Source organism: Schistocerca nitens, chromosome 12, assembly GCF_023898315.1.
Source record: "Schistocerca nitens isolate TAMUIC-IGC-003100 chromosome 12, iqSchNite1.1, whole genome shotgun sequence".
Classification (NCBI taxonomy): Eukaryota; Metazoa; Arthropoda; class Insecta; order Orthoptera; family Acrididae; genus Schistocerca; species Schistocerca nitens.
The window spans coordinates 199,315,074-199,337,226 of record NC_064625.1 but is presented as its reverse complement, the minus strand read 5'-3'; positions in this window follow the sequence as shown (position 1 = coordinate 199,337,226).

The following is a 22,153-nucleotide window of genomic DNA, read 5'->3' as shown; positions in this document are numbered from 1 at the left end:
GGATACACAAATTGCGTCGCGACTCAATACATCGTCCTCCAGCCGACTTGTCTCAGAGGTACTATTGCCGCCCCGGGCACCTTTTGGTCGTTCTCCTATGAGTCTAGTTTATCGAATCCGGCGCAAAACTGACAGTTAATTGTAACGTTCAGAGCCTCTTAATGACGATGAAACACACAAATTGCGTCGTGATTCAATGCATCGTCCTCCAGCCGACTTGTCTCCAAGGGTCTAGTACTGCCTCGGGCACCTTATGGTCGTTCTTCTGTGAGTCTAGATTTTCGAATCCGACGCAAAACTGACAGTTAATTGTAAGGCTCAGAGCCTCTTAATGCCGATGGAACACACAAGTTGCGTCGCGAATCAATACATCGTCCTCCAGCCGAATTGTCTCCAAGGGTCTAGTGCTGCCTCGGGCACCTTATGGTCGTTCTCATGTGAGTCTAGATTTTCGATTCCGACGCAAAACTGACAGTTAATTGTAACGTTCAGAGCCTCTTGATGGCGATGGAACACACAAATTGCGTCGCGATTCAATACATCGTCCTACAGCCGACCTCTCTCCAAGGATCTCTTGCTGCCTCGGGCACGTTATGGTCGTTCTCCTGTGAGTCTAGTTTTCCGAATACGACGCAAAACTGACAGTTAATTGTAACGTTCAGAGCCTGATAATGACGATGGAACACACAAATAGCGTCGCGATTCAATACATCCTCCTCCAGCCGACTTGTCTCCGAGGTAGTATTGCTGCCCCGGGCACCTTATGGTCGTTCTCCTGTGAGTCTAGTTTTTCGAATCCGGCGCAAAACTGACAGTTAATTGTAACGTTCAGAGCCTCTTAATGACGATGGAACACACAAATTGCGTCTCGATTCAATACATCGTCCTACAGCCGACTTGTCTCCAAGGGTCTAGTGCTGCCTCGGGCACCTTATGGTCGTTCTCCTGTGAGTCTAGTTTTTCGAATACGACGCAAAACTGACAGTTAGTTGTAATGTTCAGAGCCTGTTAATGACGATGGAAGACACAAATTGCGTCGCGATTCAATACATCGTCCTCCAGCCGACTTGTCTCCAAGGGTCTAGTGCTGCCTCGGGCACCTTATGGTCGTTCTCCTGTGAGTCTAGATTTTCAAATCCGACGCAAAACTGACAGTTAATTGTAAGGTGTAGAGCCTCTTAATGACGATGGAACACGCAAATTGCGGCGCGATTAAATACATCGTCCTCCAGCCGACCTGTCTCCAAGGGTCTATTGGTGCCCCGGGCACCTTATGGTCGTTGTCCTGAGAGTCTAGTTTTTCGAATCCGTCGCAAAACTGACAGTTAATTGTAACGTTCAGAGCCTCTTAATGACGATGGAACACACAAATTGCGTCGCGATTCAATACATCGTCCTAGAGCCGACTTGTCTCCAAGGGTCTAGTACTGCCTCTGGCACCTTATGGTCGTTCTCCTGTGAGTCTAGATTTTCATATCCGACGCAAAACTGACAGTGAATTGTAACGTTCAGAGCCTCTTAATGACGATTGAACACACAAATTGCGTCGCGATTTAATACATCCTCCTCCAGCCGAATTGTCTCGAAGGGTCTATTGCTGCCTCGGGCACCTTATGGTCCTTCTCCTGTGAGTCTAGATTTTCGAATCCGACGCAAAACTGACAGTGAATTGTAACGTTCAGAGCCTCTTGATGATGATGGAACACACAAATTGCGTCGCGATTCAATACATCGTCCTACAGCCGACCTCTCTCTAAGGGTCTCTTGCTGCCTCGGGCACCTTACGGTCGTTCTCCTGTGAGACTAGATTTTCGAATCCGACGCAAAACTGACAGTGAATTGTAACGTTCAAAGCCTGTTAATGACGATGGAACACACATATTGCGTCGCGATTTAATACATCGTCCGCTAGCAGACTTGTCTCCAAGGGTCTAGGGCTGCCTCGGGCACCTTATGGTCGTTCTTCTGTGAGTCCAGATTTTCGAATCCGACGCAAAACTGACAGTTAATTGTAACGTTCAGAGCCTCTTAATGACGATGGAACACACAAATTGCGTCGCGATTCAATACATCGTCCTCCAGCCGACTTGTCTCCAAGGGTCTAGTGCTGCCTCGGGGACCTTATGGTCGTTCTTCTGTGAGTCTAGATTTTCGAATCCGACGCAAAACTGACAGTTAATTGTATGGTTCAGAGCCTCTTAATGACGATGGAACACACAAATTGCGTCGCGATTCAATACATCGTCCTCCAGCAGAATTGTCTCCAAGGGTCTATTGCTGCCTCGGGCACCTTATGGTCGTTCTCCTGTGAGTCTAGTTTTTCGAATGCGATGCAAAACTGACAGTTAATTGTAACGTTCAGAGCCTGTTAATGACGATGGGACACACAAATTGCGTCGCGACTCAATACATCGTCCTCCAGCCGACTTGTCTCAGAGGTACTATTGCCGCCCCGGGCACCTTTAGGTCGTTCGCCTATGAGTCTAGTTTATCGAATCCGGCGCAAAACTGACAGTTAATTGTAACGTTCAGAGCCTCTTATTGACGATGAAACACACAAATTTCGTCGCGATTCAATGCATCGTCCTCCAGCCGACGTGTCTCCAAGGGTCTAGTACTGCCTCGGGCACCTTATGGTCGTTCTCGTGTGAGTCTAGATTTTCGAATCCGACGCAAAACTGACAGTTAATTGTATGGCTCAGAGCCTCTTAATGACGATGGAACACACAAGTTGCGTCGCGAATCAATACATCGTCCTCCAGCCGAATTGTCTCCAAGGGTCTAGTGCTGCCTCGGGCACCTTATGGTCATTCTCATGTGAGTCTAGATTTTCGAATCCGACGCAAAACTGACAGTTAATTGTAACGTTCAGAGCCACTTAATGACGATGGAACACACAAATTGCGTCGCGATCCAATACATCGTCCTACAGCCGACCTGTCTCCAAGGATCTCTTGCTGCCTCGGGCACCTTATGGTCGTTCTCCTGTGAGTCTAGTTTTCCGAATACGACGCAAAACTGACAGTTAATTGTAACGTTCAGAGCCTGATAATGACGATGGAACACACAAATTGCGTCGCGATTCAATACATCGTCCTCCAGCCGACTTGTCTCCGAGGTAGTATTGCTGCCCCGGGCACCTAATCGTCGTTCTCCTGTGAGTCTAGTTTTTCGAATCCAACAAAACTGACAATTAATTGTAACGTTCAGAGCCTGTTAATGACGATGGAACACACAAACTGCGTCGCGATTCAATACATCCTCCTCCAGCCAACTTGTCTCCGAGGTAGTATTGCTGCCCCGGGCACCTTATGGTCGTTCTCCTGTGAGTCTAGTTTTTCGAATCCGGCGCAAAACTGACAGTTAATTGTAACGTTCAGAGACTGTTAATGACGATAGAACACACAAATTGCGTCGCGATTCAATACATCGTCCTACAGCCGAATTGTCTCCAAGGGTCTAGTGCTGCCTCGGGCACCTTATGGTCGTTCTCCTGTGAGTCTAGTTTTTCGAATACGACGCAAAACTGACAGTTAGTTGTAATGTTCAGAGCCTGTTAATGACGATGGAAGACACAAATTGCGTCGCGATTCAATACATCGTCCTCCAGCCGACTTGTCTCCAAGGGTCTAGTGCTGCCTCGGGCACCTTATGGTCGTTCTCCTGTGAGTCTAGATTTTCATATCCGACGCAAAACTGACAGTGAATTGTAACGTTCAGAGCCTCTTAATGACGATGGAACACACAAATTGCATCGCGATTCTATACATCGTCCTACAGCCGACTTGTCTCCAAGGGTCTAGTGCTGCCTCGGGCACCTTATGGTCGTTCTCCTGTGAGTCTAGATTTTCGAATCCGACGCAAAACTGACAGTGAATTGTAACGTTCAGAGCCTCTTGATGATGATGGAACACACAAATTGCGTCGCGATTCAATACATCGTCCTACAGCCGACCTCTCTCCAAGCGTCTCTTGCTGCCTCGGGCACCTTATGGTCGTTTTCCTGTGAGACTAGATTTTCGAATCCGACGCAAAACTGACAGTGACTTGAAACGTTCAGAGCCTGTTAATGATGAAGGAACACACAAATTGCGTCGCGATTCAATACATCGTCCTCCAGCCGACTTGTCTCCAAGGGTCTATTGCTGCCTCGGGCACCTTATGGTCGTTCTCCTGTGAGTCTAGTTTTTCGAATCCGTCGCAAAACTGACAGTTAATTGTAACGTTCAGAGCCTCTTAATGACGATGGAACACACAAATTGCGTCGCGATTCAATACAGCGTCCTCCAGCCAAATTGTCTCGAAGGGTCTAGTGCTGCCTCGGGCGCCTTATGTTCGTTCTCCTGTGAGTCTAGATTTTCGAATCCGACGCAAAACTGACAGTCAATTGTAACGTTCAGAGCCTCTTAATGACGATGGAACACACAAATTGCGTCGCGATTCAATGCATCGTCCTCCAGCCGACTTGTCTCCAACGGTCTAGTGCTGCCTCGGGCACCTTATTGTCGTTCTCCTGTGAGTCTAGTTTTTCGAATCCGACGCAAAACTGACAGCTAATTGTAAGGTTCAGAGCCTCTTAATGACGATGGAACACACAAATTGCGTCGCGATTCAATACATCGTCCTCCAGCCGAATTGTCTCCAAGGGTTATTGCTGCCTCGGGCACCTTATGGTCGTTCTCCTGTGAGTCTAGTTTTTCGAATGCGATGCAAAACTGACAGTTAATTGTAACGTTCAGAGCCTGTTAATGACGATGGGACACACAAATTGCGTCGCGACTCAATACATCGTCCTCCAGCCGACTTTTCTCAGAGGTACTATTGCTGCCCCGGGCACCTTTTGGTCGTTCTCCTATGAGTCTAGTTTTTCGAATCCGGCGCAAAACTGACAGTTAATTGTAACGTTCAGAGCCTCTTAATGACGATGGAACACACAAATTGCGTCGCGATTCAATACATCGTCCTCCAGCCGACTTGTCTCCGAGGTAGTATTGCTGCCCCGGGCACCTTTTGGGCGTTCTCCTATGAGTCTAGTTTTTCGAATCCGACGCAAAACTGACAGTTAATTGTAACGTTCAGAGCCTCTTAATGACGATGGAACACATAAATTGCTTCGCGATTCAATACATCGTTCTCCAGCCGACCTGTCTCGAAGGGTCTATTGTTGCCTCGGGCACCTTATGGTCGTTCTCCTGTGAGTCTAGTTTTTCGAATCCGACGCAGAACTGACAGTTAATTGTAACTTTCAGAGCCTCTTAATGACGATGGAACACACAAATTGCGTCGCGATTCAATACATAGTCCTCCAGCCGAATTTTCTCGAAGGGTCTAGTGCTGCCTCGGGCGCCTTATGGTCGTTCTCCTGTGTGTCTAGATTTTCGAATCCGACGCAAAACTGACAGTTAATTGTAACGTTCAGAGCCTCTTAATGACGATGGAACACACAAATTGCGTCGCGATTCAATACATTGTCTTACAGCCGACCTGTCTCCAAGGATCTCTTGCTGCCTCGGGCACCTTATGGTCGTTCTCCTGTGAGATTAGTTTTCCGAATACGACGCAAAACTGACAGTTAATTGTAACGTTCAGAGCCTGATAATGACGATGGAACACACAAATTGCGTCGCGATTCAATACATCGTCCTCCAGCCGAATTGTCTCCGAGTTAGTATTGCTGCCCCGGGCACCTTATCGTCGTTCTCCTGTGAGACGCAAAACTGACAGTTAATTGTAAGGTTTAGAGCCTCTTAATGACGATGGAACACGCAAATAGCGGCGCGATTCAATACATCGTCCTCCAGCCGACCTGTCTCCAAGGGTCTATTGGTGCCTCGGGCACCTTATGGTCGTTGTCCTGAGAGTCTAGTTTTTCGAATCCGTCGCAAAACTGACACTTAATTGTAACGTTCAGAGCCTCTTAATGACGATGGAACACACAAATTGCGTCGCGATTCAATACATCGTCCTCCAGCCGACTTGTCTCCGAGGTAGTATAGCTGCCCCGGGCACCTTTTCGTCGTTCTCCTATGAGTCTTGTTTTTCGAATCCGGCGCAAAACTGACAGTTAATTGTAACGTTCAGAACCTCTTAATGACGATGGAACACACAAATTGCGTCGCGATTCAATACATCGTCCTCCAGCCGAGTTTTCTCCGAGGTAGTATTGCTGCCCCGGGCACCCTTTTGGTCGTTCTCTTATGAGTCTAGTTTTTCGAATCCGGCGCAAATCTGACAGTTAATTGTAACGTTCAGAGCCTCTTAATGACGATGGAACACACAAATATCGTCGCGATTCAATACATCGTCCTACAGCCGACTTGTCTCCAAGGGTCTAGTACTGCTTCGGGCACCTTATGGTCGTTCTCCTGTGAGTCTAGATTTTCATATCCGACGCAAAACTGACAGTGAATTGTAACGTTCAGAGCCTCTTAATGACGATGGAACACACAAATTGCGTCGCGATTCAATACATCGTCCTACAGCCGACTTGTCTCCAAGGGTCTAGTACTGCCTCGGGTACCTTATGGTCGTTCTCCTGTGAGTGTAGTTTTTCGAAACCGACGCAAAACTGACAGTTAATGGTAACGCTCAGAGCCTGTTAAAGACGATGGGACACACAAATTTCGTCGCGACTCAATACATCGTCCTCCAGCCCACTTGTCTCAGAGGTACTATTGCTGCCCCGGGCACCTTTTGGTCGTTCTCCTATGAGTCTAGTTTTTCGAATCCGGCGATAAACTGACAGTTAATTGTAACGTTCAGAGACTGTTAATGACGATGGGACTCACAAATTGCGTCGCGACTCAATACATCGTCCTCCAGCCGACTTTTCTCAGAGGTACTATTGCTGCCCCGGGCACCTTTTGGTCGTTCTCCCATGAGTCTAGTTTTTCGAATCCGGCGCAAAACTAACAGTTAATTGTAACGTTCAGAGCCTCTTAATGACGATGGAACACACAAATTGCGTCGCGATTCAATACATAGTCCTCCAGCCGAATTTTCTCGAAGGGTCTAGTGCTGTATCGGGCGCCTTATGGTCGTTCTCCTGTGAGTCTAGATTTTCGAATCCGACGCAAAACTGACAGTTAATTGTAACGTTCAGAGCCTCTTAATGACCATGGAACACACAAATTGCGTCGCGATTCAATACATCGTCCTACAGCCGACCAGTCTCCAAGGATCTCTTGCTGCCTCGGGCACCTTATGGTCGTTCTCCTGTGAGATTAGTTTTCCGAATACGACGCAAAACTGACAGTTAATTGTAACGTTCAGAGCCCGATAATGACGATGGAACACACAAATTGCGTCGCGATTCAATACATCGTCCTCCAGCCGAATTGTCTCCGAGGTAGTATTGCTGCCACGGGCACCTTATCGTCGTTCTCCTGTGAGTCTAGTTTTTCGAATCCAACAAAACTGACAATTAATTGTAACGATCAGAGCCTGTTAATGACGATGGAACACACAAATTGCGTCGCGATTCAATACATCCTCCTCCAGCCACTTGTCTCCGAGGTAGTATTGCTGCCCCGGGCACCTTATGGTCGTTCTCCTGTGAGTCTAGTTTTTCGAATCCGGCGCAAAACTGACAGTTAATTGTATCGTTCAGAGCCTGTTAATGACGATGGAACACACAAATTGCGTCGCGATTTAATACATCGTCCTACAGCCGACTTGTCTCCAAGGGTCTAGTGCTGCCTCGGGCACCTTATGGTCGTTCTCCTGTGAGTCTAGTTTTTCGAATACGACGCAAAACTGACAGTTAGTTGTAATGTTCAGAGCCTGTTAATGACGATGGAACACACAAATTGCGTCGCGATTCAATACATCGTCCTCCAGCCGACTTGTCTCCAAGGGTCTATTGGTGCCTCGGGCACCTTATGGTCGTTGTCCTGAGAGTCTAGTTTTTCGAATCCGTCGCAAAACTGACAGTTAATTGTTACGTTCAGAGCCTCTTAATGACGATGGAACACACAAATTGCGTCGCGATTCAATACACCGTCCTCCAGCCAAATTGTCTCGAAGGGTCTAGTGCTGCCTCGGGCGCCTTATGGTCGTTCTCCTGTGAGTCTAGATTTTCGAATCCGACGCAAAACTGACAGTTAATTGTAACGTTCAGAGCCTCTTAATGACGATGGAACACACAAATTGCGTCGCGATTCAATGCATCGTCCTCCAGCCGACTTGTCTCCAAGGGTCTAGTGCTGCCTCGGGCACCATATGGTCGTTCTTCTGTGAGTCTAGATTTTCGAATCCGACGCAAAACTGACTGTTAATTGTAAGGTTCAGAGCCTCTTAATGACGATGGAACACACAAGTTGCGTCGCGAATCAATACATCGTCCTCCAGCCGACTTGTCTCCAAGGGTCTATAGCTGCCTCGGGCACCTTATCGTCGTTGTCCTGTGAGTCAAGTTTTTCGAAACCGACGCAAAACTGACAGTTAATAGTAACGCTCAGAGCCTGTTAAAGACGATGGGACACACAAATTGCGTCGCGACTCAATACATCGTCCTCCAGCCCACTTGTCTCAGAGGTACTATTGCTGCCCCGGGCACCTTTTGGTCGTTCTCCTATGAGTCTAGTTTTTCGAATCCGGCGATAAACTGACAGTTAATTGTAACGTTCAGAGCCTGTTAATGCCGATGGGACACACAAATTGCGTCGCGACTCAATACATCGTCCTCCAGCCGACTTTTCTCAGAGGTACTCTTGCTGCCCCGGGCACCTTTTGGTCGTTCTCCTATGAGTGTAGTTTTTCGAGTCCGGCGCAAAACTGACAGTTAATTGTAACGTTCAGAGCCTCTTAATGACGATGGAACACACAAATTGCGTCGCGATTCAATACATCGTCCTCCAGCCGACTTGTCTCCGAGGTAGTATTGCTGCCCCGGGCACCTTTTGGTCGTTCTCCTATGAGTCTAGTTTTTCGAATCCGACGCAAAACTGACAGTTAATTGTAACGTTCAGAGCCTCTTAATGACGATGGAACACATAAATTGCGTCGCGATTCAATACATAGTCCTCCAGCCGAATTTTCTCGAAGGGTCTAGTGCTGTATCGGGCGCCTTATGGTCGTTCTCCTGTGAGTCTAGATTTTCGAATCCGACGCAAAACTGACAGTTAATTGTAACGTTCAGAGCCTCTTAATGACCATGGAACACACAAATTGCGTCGCGATTCAATACATCGTCCTACAGCCGACCTGTCTCCAAGGATCTCTTGCTGCCTCGGGCACCTTATGGTCGTTCTCCTGTGAGATTAGTTTTCCGAATACGACGCAAAACTGACAGTTAATTGTAACGTTCAGAGCCTGATAATGACGAAGGAACACACAAATTGCGTCGCGATTCAATACATCGTCCTCCAGCCGAATTGTCTCCGAGGTAGTATTGCTGCCCCGGGCACCTTATCGTCGTTCTCCTGTGAGTCTAGTTTTTCGAATCCAACAAAACTGACAATTAATTGTAACGATCAGAGCCTGTTAATGACGATGGAACACACAAATTGCGTCGCGATTTAATACATCGTCCTACAGCCGACTTGTCTCCAAGGGTCTAGTGCTGCCTCGGGCACCTTATGGTCGTTCTCCTGTGAGTCTAGTTTTTCGAATACGGCGCAAAACTGACAGTTAGTTGTAATGTTCAGAGTCTGTTAATGACGATGGAACACACAAATTGCGTCGCGATTCAATACATCGTCCTCCAGCCGACTTGTCTCCAAGGGTCTATTGGTGCCTCGGGCACCTTATGGTCGTTGTCCTGAGAGTCTAGTTTTTCGAATCCGTCGCAAAACTGACAGTTAATTGTAACGTTCAGAGCCTCTTAATGACGATGGAACACACAAATTGCGTCGCGATTCAATACACCGTCCTCCAGCCAAATTGTCTCGAAGGGTCTAGTGCTGCCTCGGGCGCCTTATGGTCGTTCTCCTGTGAGTCTAGATTTTCGAATCCGACGCAAAACTGACAGTTAATTGTAACGTTCAGAGCCTCTTAATGACGATGGAACACACAAATTGCGTCGCGATTCAATGCATCGTCCTCCAGCCGACTTGTCTCCAAGGGTCTAGTGCTGCCTCGGGCACCATATGGTCGTTCTTCTGTGAGTCTAGATTTTCGAATCCGACGCAAAACTGACTGTTAATTGTAAGGTTCAGAGCCTCTTAATGACGATGGAACACACAAGTTGCGTCGCGAATCAATACATCGTCCTATAGCTGCCTCGGGCACCTTATCGTCGTTGTCCTGTGAGTCTAGTTTTTCGAAACCGACGCAAAACTGACAGCTAATGGTAACGCTCAGAGCCTGTTAAAGACGATGGGACACACAAATTGCGTCGCGACTCAATACATCGTCCTCCAGCCCACTTGTCTCTGAGGTACTATTGCTGCCCCGGGCACCTTTTGGTCGTTCTCCTATGAGTCTAGTTTTTCGAATCCGGCGATAAACTGACAGTTAATTGTAACGTTCAGAGCCTGTTAATGCCGATGGGACACACAAATTGCGTCGCGACTCAATACATCGTCCTCCAGCCGACTTTTCTCAGAGGTACTATTGCTGCCCCGGGCACCTTTTGGTCGTTCTCCTATGAGTCTAGTTTTTCGAGTCCGGCGCAAAACTGACAGTTAATTGTAACGTTCAGAGCCTCTTAATGACGATGGAACACACAAATTGCGTCGCGATTCAATACATCGTCCTCCAGCCGACTTGTCTCCGAGGTAGTATTGCTGCCCCGGGCACCTTTTGGTCGTTCTCCTATGAGTCTAGTTTTTCGAATCCGACGCAAAACTGACAGTCAATTGTAACGTTCAGAGCCTCTTAATGACGATGGAACACACAAATTGCGTCGCGATTCAATACATCGTCCTCCAGCCGACCTGTCTCCAAGGGTCTATTGTTGCCTCGGGCACCTTATGGTCGTTCTCCTGTGAGTCTAGTTTTTCGAATCCGACGCAAAACTGACAGTTAATTGTAACGTTCAGAGCCTCTTAATGACGATGGAACACACAAATTGCGTCGCGATTCAATACATCGTCCTCCAGCCGAATTGTCTCCGAGGTAGTATTGCTGCCCCGGGCACCTTATCGTCGTTCTCCTGTGAGTCTAGTTTTTCGAATCCAACAAAACTGACAATTAATTGTAACGTTCAGAGCCTGTTAATGACGATGGAACACACAAATTGCGACGCGATTCAATACATCGTCCTCCAGCCGACTTGTCTCCGAGGTAGTATTGCTGCCCCGGGCACCTTATGGTCGTTCTCCTGTGAGTCTAGTTTTTCGACTCCGGCGCAAAACTGACAGTTAATTGTAACGTTCAGAGTCTCTTAAAGACGATGGAACACACAAATTGCGTCGCGATTTAATACATCGTCCTACAGCCGACTTGTCTCCAAGGGTCTAGTGCTGCCTCGGGCACCTTATGGTCGTTCTCCTGTGAGTCTAGTTTTTCGAATACGACGCAAAACTGACAGTTAGTTGTAATGTTCAGAGCCTGTTAATGACGATGGAACACACAAATTGCGTCGCGATTCAATACATCGTCCTCCAGCCGACTTGTCTCCAAGGGTCTACTGGTGCCTCGGGCACCTTATGGTCGTTGTCCTGAGAGTCTAGTTTTTCGAATCCGTCGCAAAACTGACACTTAATTGTAACGTTCAGAGCCTCTTAATGACGATGGAACACACAAATTGCGTCGCGATTCAATACATCGTCCTGAGCCGACTTGACTCCGAGGTAGTATTGCTGCCCCGGGCACCTTTTCGTCGTTCTCCTATGAGTCTTGTTTTTCGAATCCGGCGCAAAACTGACAGTTAATTGTAACGTTCAGAGCCTGATAATGACGATGGAACACACAAATTGCGTCGCGATTCAATACATCGTCCTCCAGCCGAATTGTCTCCGAGGTAGTATTGCTGCCACGGGCACCTTATCGTCGTTCTCCTGTGAGTCTAGTTTTTCGAATCCAACAAAACTGACAATTAATTGTAACGATCAGAGCCTGTTAATGACGATGGAACACACAAATTGCGTCGCGATTCAATACATCCTCCTCCAGCCACTTGTCTCCGAGGTAGTATTGCTGCCCCGGGCACCTTATGGTCGTTCTCCTGTGAGTCTAGTTTTTCGAATCCGGCGCAAAACTGACAGTTAATTGTATCGTTCAGAGCCTGTTAATGACGATGGAACACACAAATTGCGTCGCGATTTAATACATCGTCCTACAGCCGACTTGTCTCCAAGGGTCTAGTGCTGCCTCGGGCACCTTATGGTCGTTCTCCTGTGATTCTAGTTTTTCGAATACGACGCAAAACTGACAGTTAGTTGTAATGTTCAGAGCCTGTTAATGACGATGGAACACACAAATTGCGTCGCGATTCAATACATCGTCCTCCAGCCGACTTGTCTCCAAGGGTCTATTGGTGCCTCGGGCACCTTATGGTCGTTGTCCTGAGAGTCTAGTTTTTCGAATCCGTCGCAAAACTGACAGTTAATTGTAACGTTCAGAGCCTCTTAATGACGATGGAACACACAAATTGCGTCGCGATTCAATACACCGTCCTCCAGCCAAATTGTCTCGAAGGGTCTAGTGCTGCCTCGGGCGCCTTATGGTCGTTCTCCTGTGAGTCTAGATTTTCGAATCCGACGCAAAACTGACAGTTAATTGTAACGTTCAGAGCCTCTTAATGACGATGGAACACACAAATTGCGTCGCGATTCAATGCATCGTCCTACAGCCGACTTGTCTCCAAGGGTCTAGTGCTGCCTCGGGCACCATATGGTCGTTCTTCTGTGAGTCTAGATTTTCGAATCCGACGCAAAACTGACTGTTAATTGTAAGGTTCAGAGCCTCTTAATGACGATGGAACACACAAGTTGCGTCGCGAATCAATACATCGTCCTCCAGCCGACTTGTCTCCAAGGGTCTATAGCTGCCTCGGGCACCTTATCGTCGTTGTCCTGTGAGTCTAGTTTTTCGAAACCGACGCAAAACTGACAGTTAATGGTAACGCTCAGAGCCTGTTAAAGACGATGGGACACACAAATTGCGTCGCGACTCAATACATCGTCCTCCAGCCCACTTGTCTCAGAGGTACTATTGCTGCCCCGGGCACCTTTTGGTCGTTCTCCTATGAGTCTAGTTTTTCGAATCCGGCGATAAACTGACAGTTAATTGTAACGTTCAGAGCCTGTTAATGCCGATGGGACACACAAATTGCGTCGCGACTCAATACATTGTCCTCCAGCCGACTTTTCTCAGAGGTACTATTGCTGCCCCGGGCACCTTTTGGTCGTTCTCCTATGAGTGTAGTTTTTCGAGTCCGGCGCAAAACTGACAGTTAATTGTAACGTTCAGAGCCTCTTAATGACGATGGAACACACAAATTGCGTCGCGATTCAATACATCGTCCTCCAGCCGACTTGTCTCCGAGGTAGTATTGCTGCCCCGGGCACCTTTTGGTCGTTCTCCTATGAGTCTAGTTTTTCGAATCCGACGCAAAACTGACAGTTAATTGTAACGTTCAGAGCCTCTTAATGACGATGGAACACATTAATTGCGTCGCGATTCAATACATAGTCCTCCAGCCGAATTTTCTCGAAGGGTCTAGTGCTGTATCGGGCGCCTTATGGTCGTTCTCCTGTGAGTCTAGATTTTCGAATACGACGCAAAACTGACAGTTAATTGTAACGTTCAGAGCCTCTTAATGACCATGGATCACACAAATTGCGTCGCGATTCAATACATCGTCCTACAGCCGACCTGTCTCCAAGGATCTCTTGCTGCCTCGGGCACCTTATGGTCGTTCTCCTGTGAGATTAGTTTTCCGAATACGACGCAAAACTGACAGTTAATTGTAACGTTCAGAGCCTCTTAATGACGATGGAACACACAAATTGCGTCGCGATTCAATACATCGTCCTCCAGCCGAATTGTCTCCGAGGTAGTATTGCTGCCCCGGGCACCTTATCGTCGTTCTCCTGTGAGTCTAGTTTTTCGAATCCAACAAAACTGACAATTAATTGTAACGATCAGAGCCTGTTAATGACGATGGAACACACAAATTGCGTCGCGATTCAATACATCCTCCTCCAGCCACTTGTCTCCGAGGTAGTATTGCTGCCCCGGGCACCTTATGGTCGTTCTCCTGTGAGTCTAGTTTTTCGAATCCGGCGCAAAACTGACAGTTAATTGTATCGTTCAGAGCCTGTTAATGACGATGGAACACACAAATTGCGTCGCGATTTAATACATCGTCCTACAGCCGACTTGTCTCCAAGGGTCTAGTGCTGCCTCGGGCACCTTATGGTCGTTCTCCTGTGAGTCTAGTTTTTCGAATACGGCGCAAAACTGACAGTTAGTTGTAATGTTCAGAGCCTGTTAATGACGATGGAACACACAAATTGCGTCGCGATTCAATACATCGTCCTCCAGCCGACTTGTCTCCAAGGGTCTATTGGTGCCTCGGGCACCTTATGGTCGTTGTCCTGAGAGTCTAGTTTTTCGAATCCGTCGCAAAACTGACAGTTAATTGTAACGTTCAGAGCCTCTTAATGACGATGGAACACACAAATTGCGTCGCGATTCAATACACCGTCCTCCAGCCAAATTGTCTCGAAGGGTCTAGTGCTGCCTCGGGCGCCTTATGGTCGTTCTCCTGTGAGTCTAGATTTTCGAATCCGACGCAAAACTGACAGTTAATTGTAACGTTCAGAGCCTCATAATGACGATGGAACACACAAATTGCGTCGCGATTCAATGCATCGTCCTCCAGCCGACTTGTCTCCAAGGGTCTAGTGCTGCCTCGGGCACCATATGGTCGTTCTTCTGTGAGTCTAGATTTTCGAATCCGACGCAAAACTGACTGTTAATTGTAAGGTTCAGAGCCTCTTAATGACGATGGAACACACAAGTTGCGTCGCGAATCAATACATCGTCCTCCAGCCGACTTGTCTCCAAGGGTCTATAGCTGCCTCGGGCACCTTATCGTCGTTGTCCTGTGAGTCTAGTTTTTCGAAACCGACGCAAAACTGACAGCTAATGGTAACGCTCAGAGCCTGTTAAAGACGATGGGACACACAAATTGCGTCGCGACTCAATACATCGTCCTCCAGCCCACTTGTCTCAGAGGTACTATTGCTGCCCCGGGCACCTTTTGGTCGTTCTCCTATGAGTCTAGTTTTTCGAATCCGGCGATAAACTGACAGTTAATTGTAACGTTCAGAGCCTGTTAATGCCGATGGGACACACAAATTGCGTCGCGACTCAATACATCGTCCTCCAGCCGACTTTTCTCAGAGGTACTATTGCTGCCCCGGGCACCTTTTGGTCGTTCTCCTATGAGTCTAGTTTTTCGAATCCAACAAAACTGACAATTAATTGTAACGTTCAGAGCCTGTTAATGACGATGGAACACACAAATTGCGACGCGATTCAATACATCCTCCTCCAGCCGACTTGTCTCCGAGGTAGTATTGCTGCCCCGGGCACCTTATCGTCGTTCTCCTGTGAGTCTAGTTTTTCGAATCCAACAAAACTGACAATTAATTGTAACGTTCAGAGCCTGTTAATGACGATGGAACACACAAATTGCGACGCGATTCAATACATCGTCCTCCAGCCGACTTGTCTCCGAGGTAGTATTGCTGCCCCGGGCACCTTATGGTCGTTCTCCTGTGAGTCTAGTTTTTCGACTCCGGCGCAAAACTGACAGTTAATTGTAACGTTCAGAGTCTCTTAAAGACGATGGAACACACAAATTGCGTCGCGATTTAATACATCGTCCTACAGCCGACTTGTCTCCAAGGGTCTAGTGCTGCCTCGGGCACCTTATGGTCGTTCTCCTGTGAGTCTAGTTTTTCGAATACGACGCAAAACTGACAGTTAGTTGTAATGTTCAGAGCCTGTTAATGACGATGGAACACACAAATTGCGTCGCGATTCAATACATCGTCCTCCAGCCGACTTGTCTCCAAGGGTCTACTGGTGCCTCGGGCACCTTATGGTCGTTGTCCTGAGAGTCTAGTTTTTCGAATCCGTCGCAAAACTGACACTTAATTGTAACGTTCAGAGCCTCTTAATGACGATGGAACACACAAATTGCGTCGCGATTCAATACATCGTCCTGAGCCGACTTGACTCCGAGGTAGTATTGCTGCCCCGGGCACCTTTTCGTCGTTCTCCTATGAGTCTTGTTTTTCGAATCCGGCGCAAAACTGACAGTTAATTGTAACGTTCAGAGCCTGATAATGACGATGGAACACACAAATTGCGATTCAATACATCGTCCTCCAGCCGAATTGTCTCCGAGGTAGTATTGCTGCCACGGGCACCTTATCGTCGTTCTCCTGTGAGTCTAGTTTTTCGAATCCAACAAAACTGACAATTAATTGTAACGATCAGAGCCTGTTAATGACGATGGAACACACAAATTGCGTCGCGATTCAATACATCCTCCTCCAGCCACTTGTCTCCGAGGTAGTATTGCTGCCCCGGGCACCTTATGGTCGTTCTCCTGTGAGTCTAGTTTTTCGAATCCGGCGCAAAACTGACAGTTAATTGTATCGTTCAGAGCCTGTTAATGACGATGGAACACACAAATTGCGTCGCGATTTAATACATCGTCCTACAGCCGACTTGTCTCCAAGGGTCTAGTGCTGCCTCGGGCACCTTATGGTCGTTCTCCTGTGATTCTAGTTTTTCGAATACGACGCAAAACTGACAGTTAGTTGTAATGTTCAGAGCCTGTTAATGACGATGGAACACACAAATTGCGTCGCGATTCAATACATCGTCCTCCAGCCGACTTGTCTCCAAGGGTCTATTGGTGCCTCGGGCACCTTATGGTCGTTGTCCTGAGAGTCTAGTTTTTCGAATCCGTCGCAAAACTGACAGTTAATTGTAACGTTCAGAGCCTCTTAATGACGATGGAACACACAAATTGCGTCGCGATTCAATACACCGTCCTCCAGCCAAATTGTCTCGAAGGGTCTAGTGCTGCCTCGGGCGCCTTATGGTCGTTCTCCTGTGAGTCTAGATTTTCGAATCCGACGCAAAACTGACAGTTAATTGTAACGTTCAGAGCCTCTTAATGACGATGGAACACACAAATTGCGTCGCGATTCAATGCATCGTCCTCCAGCCGACTTGTCTCCAAGGGTCTAGTGCTGCCTCGGGCACCATATGGTCGTTCTTCTGTGAGTCTAGATTTTCGAATCCGACGCAAAACTGACTGTTAATTGTAAGGTTCAGAGCCTCTTAATGACGATGGAACACACAAGTTGCGTCGCGAATCAATACATCGTCCTCCAGCCGACTTGTCTCCAAGGGTCTATAGCTGCCTCGGGCACCTTATCGTCGTTGTCCTGTGAGTCTAGTTTTTCGAAACCGACGCAAAACTGACAGTTAATGGTAACGCTCAGAGCCTGTTAAAGACGATGGGACACACAAATTGCGTCGCGACTCAATACATCGTCCTCCAGCCCACTTGTCTCAGAGGTACTATTGCTGCCCCGGGCACCTTTTGGTCGTTCTCCTATGAGTCTAGTTTTTCGAATCCGGCGATAAACTGACAGTTAATTGTAACGTTCAGAGCCTGTTAATGCCGATGGGACACACAAATTGCGTCGCGACTCAATACATTGTCCTCCAGCCGCCTTTTCTCAGAGGTACTATTGCTGCCCCGGGCACCTTTTGGTCGTTCTCCTATGAGTGTAGTTTTTCGAGTCCGGCGCAAAACTGACAGTTAATTGTAACGTTCAGAGCCTCTTAATGACGATGGAACACACAAATTGCGTCGCGATTCAATACATCGTCCTCCAGCCGATTTGTCTCCGAGGTAGTATTGCTGCCCCGGGCACCTTTTGGTCGTTCTCCTATGAGTCTAGTTTTTCGAATCCGACGCAAAACTGACAGTTAATTGTAACGTTCAGAGCCTCTCAATGACGATGGAACACATTAATTGCGTCGCGATTCAATACATAGTCCTCCAGCCGAATTTTCTCGAAGGGTCTAGTGCTGTATCGGGCGCCTTATGGTCGTTCTCCTGTGAGTCTAGATTTTCGAATCCGACGCAAAACTGACAGTTAATTGTAACGTTCAGAGCCTCTTAATGACCATGGAACACACAAATTGCGTCGCGATTCAATACATCGTCCTACAGCCGACCTGTCTCCAAGGATCTCTTGCTGCCTCGGGCACCTTATGGTCGTTCTCCTGTGAGATTAGTTTTCCGAATACGACGCAAAACTGACAGTTAATTGTAACGTTCAGAGCCTGATAATGACGATGGAACACACAAATTGCGTCGCGATTCAATACATCGTCCTCCAGCCGAATTGTCTCCGCGGTAGTATTGCTGCCCCGGGCACCTTATCGTCGTTCTCCTGTGAGTCTAGTTTTTCGAATCCAACAAAACTGACAATTAATTGTAACGATCAGAGCCTGTTAATGACGATGGAACACACAAATTGCGTCGCGATTCAATACATCCTCCTCCAGCCACTTGTCTCCGAGGTAGTATTGCTGCCCCGGGCACCTTATGGTCGTTCTCCTGTGAGTCTAGTTTTTCGAATCCGGCGCAAAACTGACAGTTAATTGTATCGTTCAGAGCCTGTTAATGACGATGGAACACACAAATTGCGTCGCGATTTAATACATCGTCCTACAGCCGACTTGTCTCCAAGGGTCTAGTGCTGCCTCGGGCACCTTATGGTCGTTCTCCTGTGAGTCTAGTTTTTCGAATACGGCGCAAAACTGACAGTTAGTTGTAATGTTCAGAGCCTGTTAATGACGATGGAACACACAAATTGCGTCGCGATTCAATACATCGTCCTCCAGCCGACTTGTCTCCAAGGGTCTATTGGTGCCTCGGGCACCTTATGGTCGTTGTCCTGAGAGTCTAGTTTTTCGAATCCGTCGCAAAACTGACAGTTAATTGTAACGTTCAGAGCCTCTTAATGACGATGGAACACACAAATTGCGTCGCGATTCAATACACCGTCCTCCAGCCAAATTGTCTCGAAGGGTCTAGTGCTGCCTCGGGCGCCTTATGGTCGTTCTCCTGTGAGTCTAGATTTTCGAATCCGACGCAAAACTGACAGTTAATTGTAACGTTCAGAGCCTCTTAATGACGATGGAACACACAAATTGCGTCGCGATTCAATGCATCGTCCTCCAGCCGACTTGTCTCCAAGGGTCTAGTGCTGCCTCGGGCACCATATGGTCGTTCTTCTGTGAGTCTAGATTTTCGAATCCGACGCAAAACTGACTGTTAATTGTAAGGTTCAGAGCCTCTTAATGACGATGGAACACACAAGTTGCGTCGCGAATCAATACATCGTCCTCCAGCCGACTTGTCTCCAAGGGTCTATAGCTGCCTCGGGCACCTTATCGTCGTTGTCCTGTGAGTCTAGTTTTTCGAAACCGACGCAAAACTGACAGCTAATGGTAACGCTCAGAGCCTGTTAAAGACGATGGGACACACAAATTGCGTCGCGACTCAATACATCGTCCTCCAGCCCACTTGTCTCAGAGGTACTATTGCTGCCCCGGGCACCTTTTGGTCGTTCTCCTATGAGTCTAGTTTTTCGAATCCGGCGATAAACTGACAGTTAATTGTAACGTTCAGAGCCTGTTAATGCCGATGGGACACACAAATTGCGTCGCGACTCAATACATCGTCCTCCAGCCGACTTTTCTCAGAGGTACTATTGCTGCCCCGGGCACCTTTTGGTCGTTCTCCTATGAGTCTAGTTTTTCGAATCCAACAAAACTGACAATTAATTGTAACGTTCAGAGCCTGTTAATGACGATGGAACACACAAATTGCGACGCGATTCAATACATCCTCCTCCAGCCGACTTGTCTCCGAGGTAGTATTGCTGCCCCGGGCACCTTATCGTCGTTCTCCTGTGAGTCTAGTTTTTCGAATCCAACAAAACTGACAATTAATTGTAACGTTCAGAGCCTGTTAATGACGATGGAACACACAAATTGCGACGCGATTCAATACATCGTCCTCCAGCCGACTTGTCTCCGAGGTAGTATTGCTGCCCCGGGCACCTTATGGTCGTTCTCCTGTGAGTCTAGTTTTTCGACTCCGGCGCAAAACTGACAGTTAATTGTAACGTTCAGAGTCTCTTAAAGACGATGGAACACACAAATTGCGTCGCGATTTAATACATCGTCCTACAGCCGACTTGTCTCCAAGGGTCTAGTGCTGCCTCGGGCACCTTATGGTCGTTCTCCTGTGAGTCTAGTTTTTCGAATACGACGCAAAACTGACAGTTAGTTGTAATGTTCAGAGCCTGTTAATGACGATGGAACACACAAATTGCGTCGCGATTCAATACATCGTCCTCCAGCCGACTTGTCTCCAAGGGTCTACTGGTGCCTCGGGCACCTTATGGTCGTTGTCCTGAGAGTCTAGTTTTTCGAATCCGTCGCAAAACTGACACTTAATTGTAACGTTCAGAGCCTCTTAATGACGATGGAACACACAAATTGCGTCGCGATTCAATACATCGTCCTGAGCCGACTTGACTCCGAGGTAGTATTGCTGCCCCGGGCACCTTTTCGTCGTTCTCCTATGAGTCTTGTTTTTCGAATCCGGCGCAAAACTGACAGTTAATTGTAACGTTCAGAGCCTGATAATGACGATGGAACACACAAATTGCGTCGCGATTCAATACATCGTCCTCCAGCCGAATTGTCTCCGAGGTAGTATTGCTGCCACGGGCACCTTATCGTCGTTCTCCTGTGAGTCTAGTTTTTCGAATCCAACAAAACTGACAATTAATTGTAACGATCAGAGCCTGTTAATGACGATGGAACACACAAATTGCGTCGCGATTCAATACATCCTCCTCCAGCCACTTGTCTCCGAGGTAGTATTGCTGCCCCGGGCACCTTATGGTCGTTCTCCTGTGAGTCTAGTTTTTCGAATCCGGCGCAAAACTGACAGTTAATTGTATCGTTCAGAGCCTGTTAATGACGATGGAACACACAAATTGCGTCGCGATTTAATACATCGTCCTACAGCCGACTTGTCTCCAAGGGTCTAGTGCTGCCTCGGGCACCTTATGGTCGTTCTCCTGTGATTCTAGTTTTTCGAATACGACGCAAAACTGACAGTTAGTTGTAATGTTCAGAGCCTGTTAATGACGATGGAACACACAAATTGCGTCGCGATTCAATACATCGTCCTCCAGCCGACTTGTCTCCAAGGGTCTATTGGTGCCTCGGGCACCTTATGGTCGTTGTCCTGAGAGTCTAGTTTTTCGAATCCGTCGCAAAACTGACAGTTAATTGTAACGTTCAGAGCCTCTTAATGACGATGGAACACACAAATTGCGTCGCGATTCAATACACCGTCCTCCAGCCAAATTGTCTCGAAGGGTCTAGTGCTGCCTCGGGCGCCTTATGGTCGTTCTCCTGTGAGTCTAGATTTTCGAATCCGACGCAAAACTGACAGTTAATTGTAACGTTCAGAGCCTCTTAATGACGATGGAACACACAAATTGCGTCGCGATTCAATGCATCGTCCTCCAGCCGACTTGTCTCCAAGGGTCTAGTGCTGCCTCGGGCACCATATGGTCGTTCTTCTGTGAGTCTAGATTTTCGAATCCGACGCAAAACTGACTGTTAATTGTAAGGTTCAGAGCCTCTTAATGACGATGGAACACACAAGTTGCGTCGCGAATCAATACATCGTCCTCCAGCCGACTTGTCTCCAAGGGTCTATAGCTGCCTCGGGCACCTTATCGTCGTTGTCCTGTGAGTCTAGTTTTTCGAAACCGACGCAAAACTGACAGTTAATGGTAACGCTCAGAGCCTGTTAAAGACGATGGGACACACAAATTGCGTCGCGACTCAATACATCGTCCTCCAGCCCACTTGTCTCAGAGGTACTATTGCTGCCCCGGGCACCTTTTGGTCGTTCTCCTATGAGTCTAGTTTTTCGAATCCGGCGATAAACTGACAGTTAATTGTAACGTTCAGAGCCTGTTAATGCCGATGGGACACACAAATTGCGTCGCGACTCAATACATTGTCCTCCAGCCGCCTTTTCTCAGAGGTACTATTGCTGCCCCGGGCACCTTTTGGTCGTTCTCCTATGAGTGTAGTTTTTCGAGTCCGGCGCAAAACTGACAGT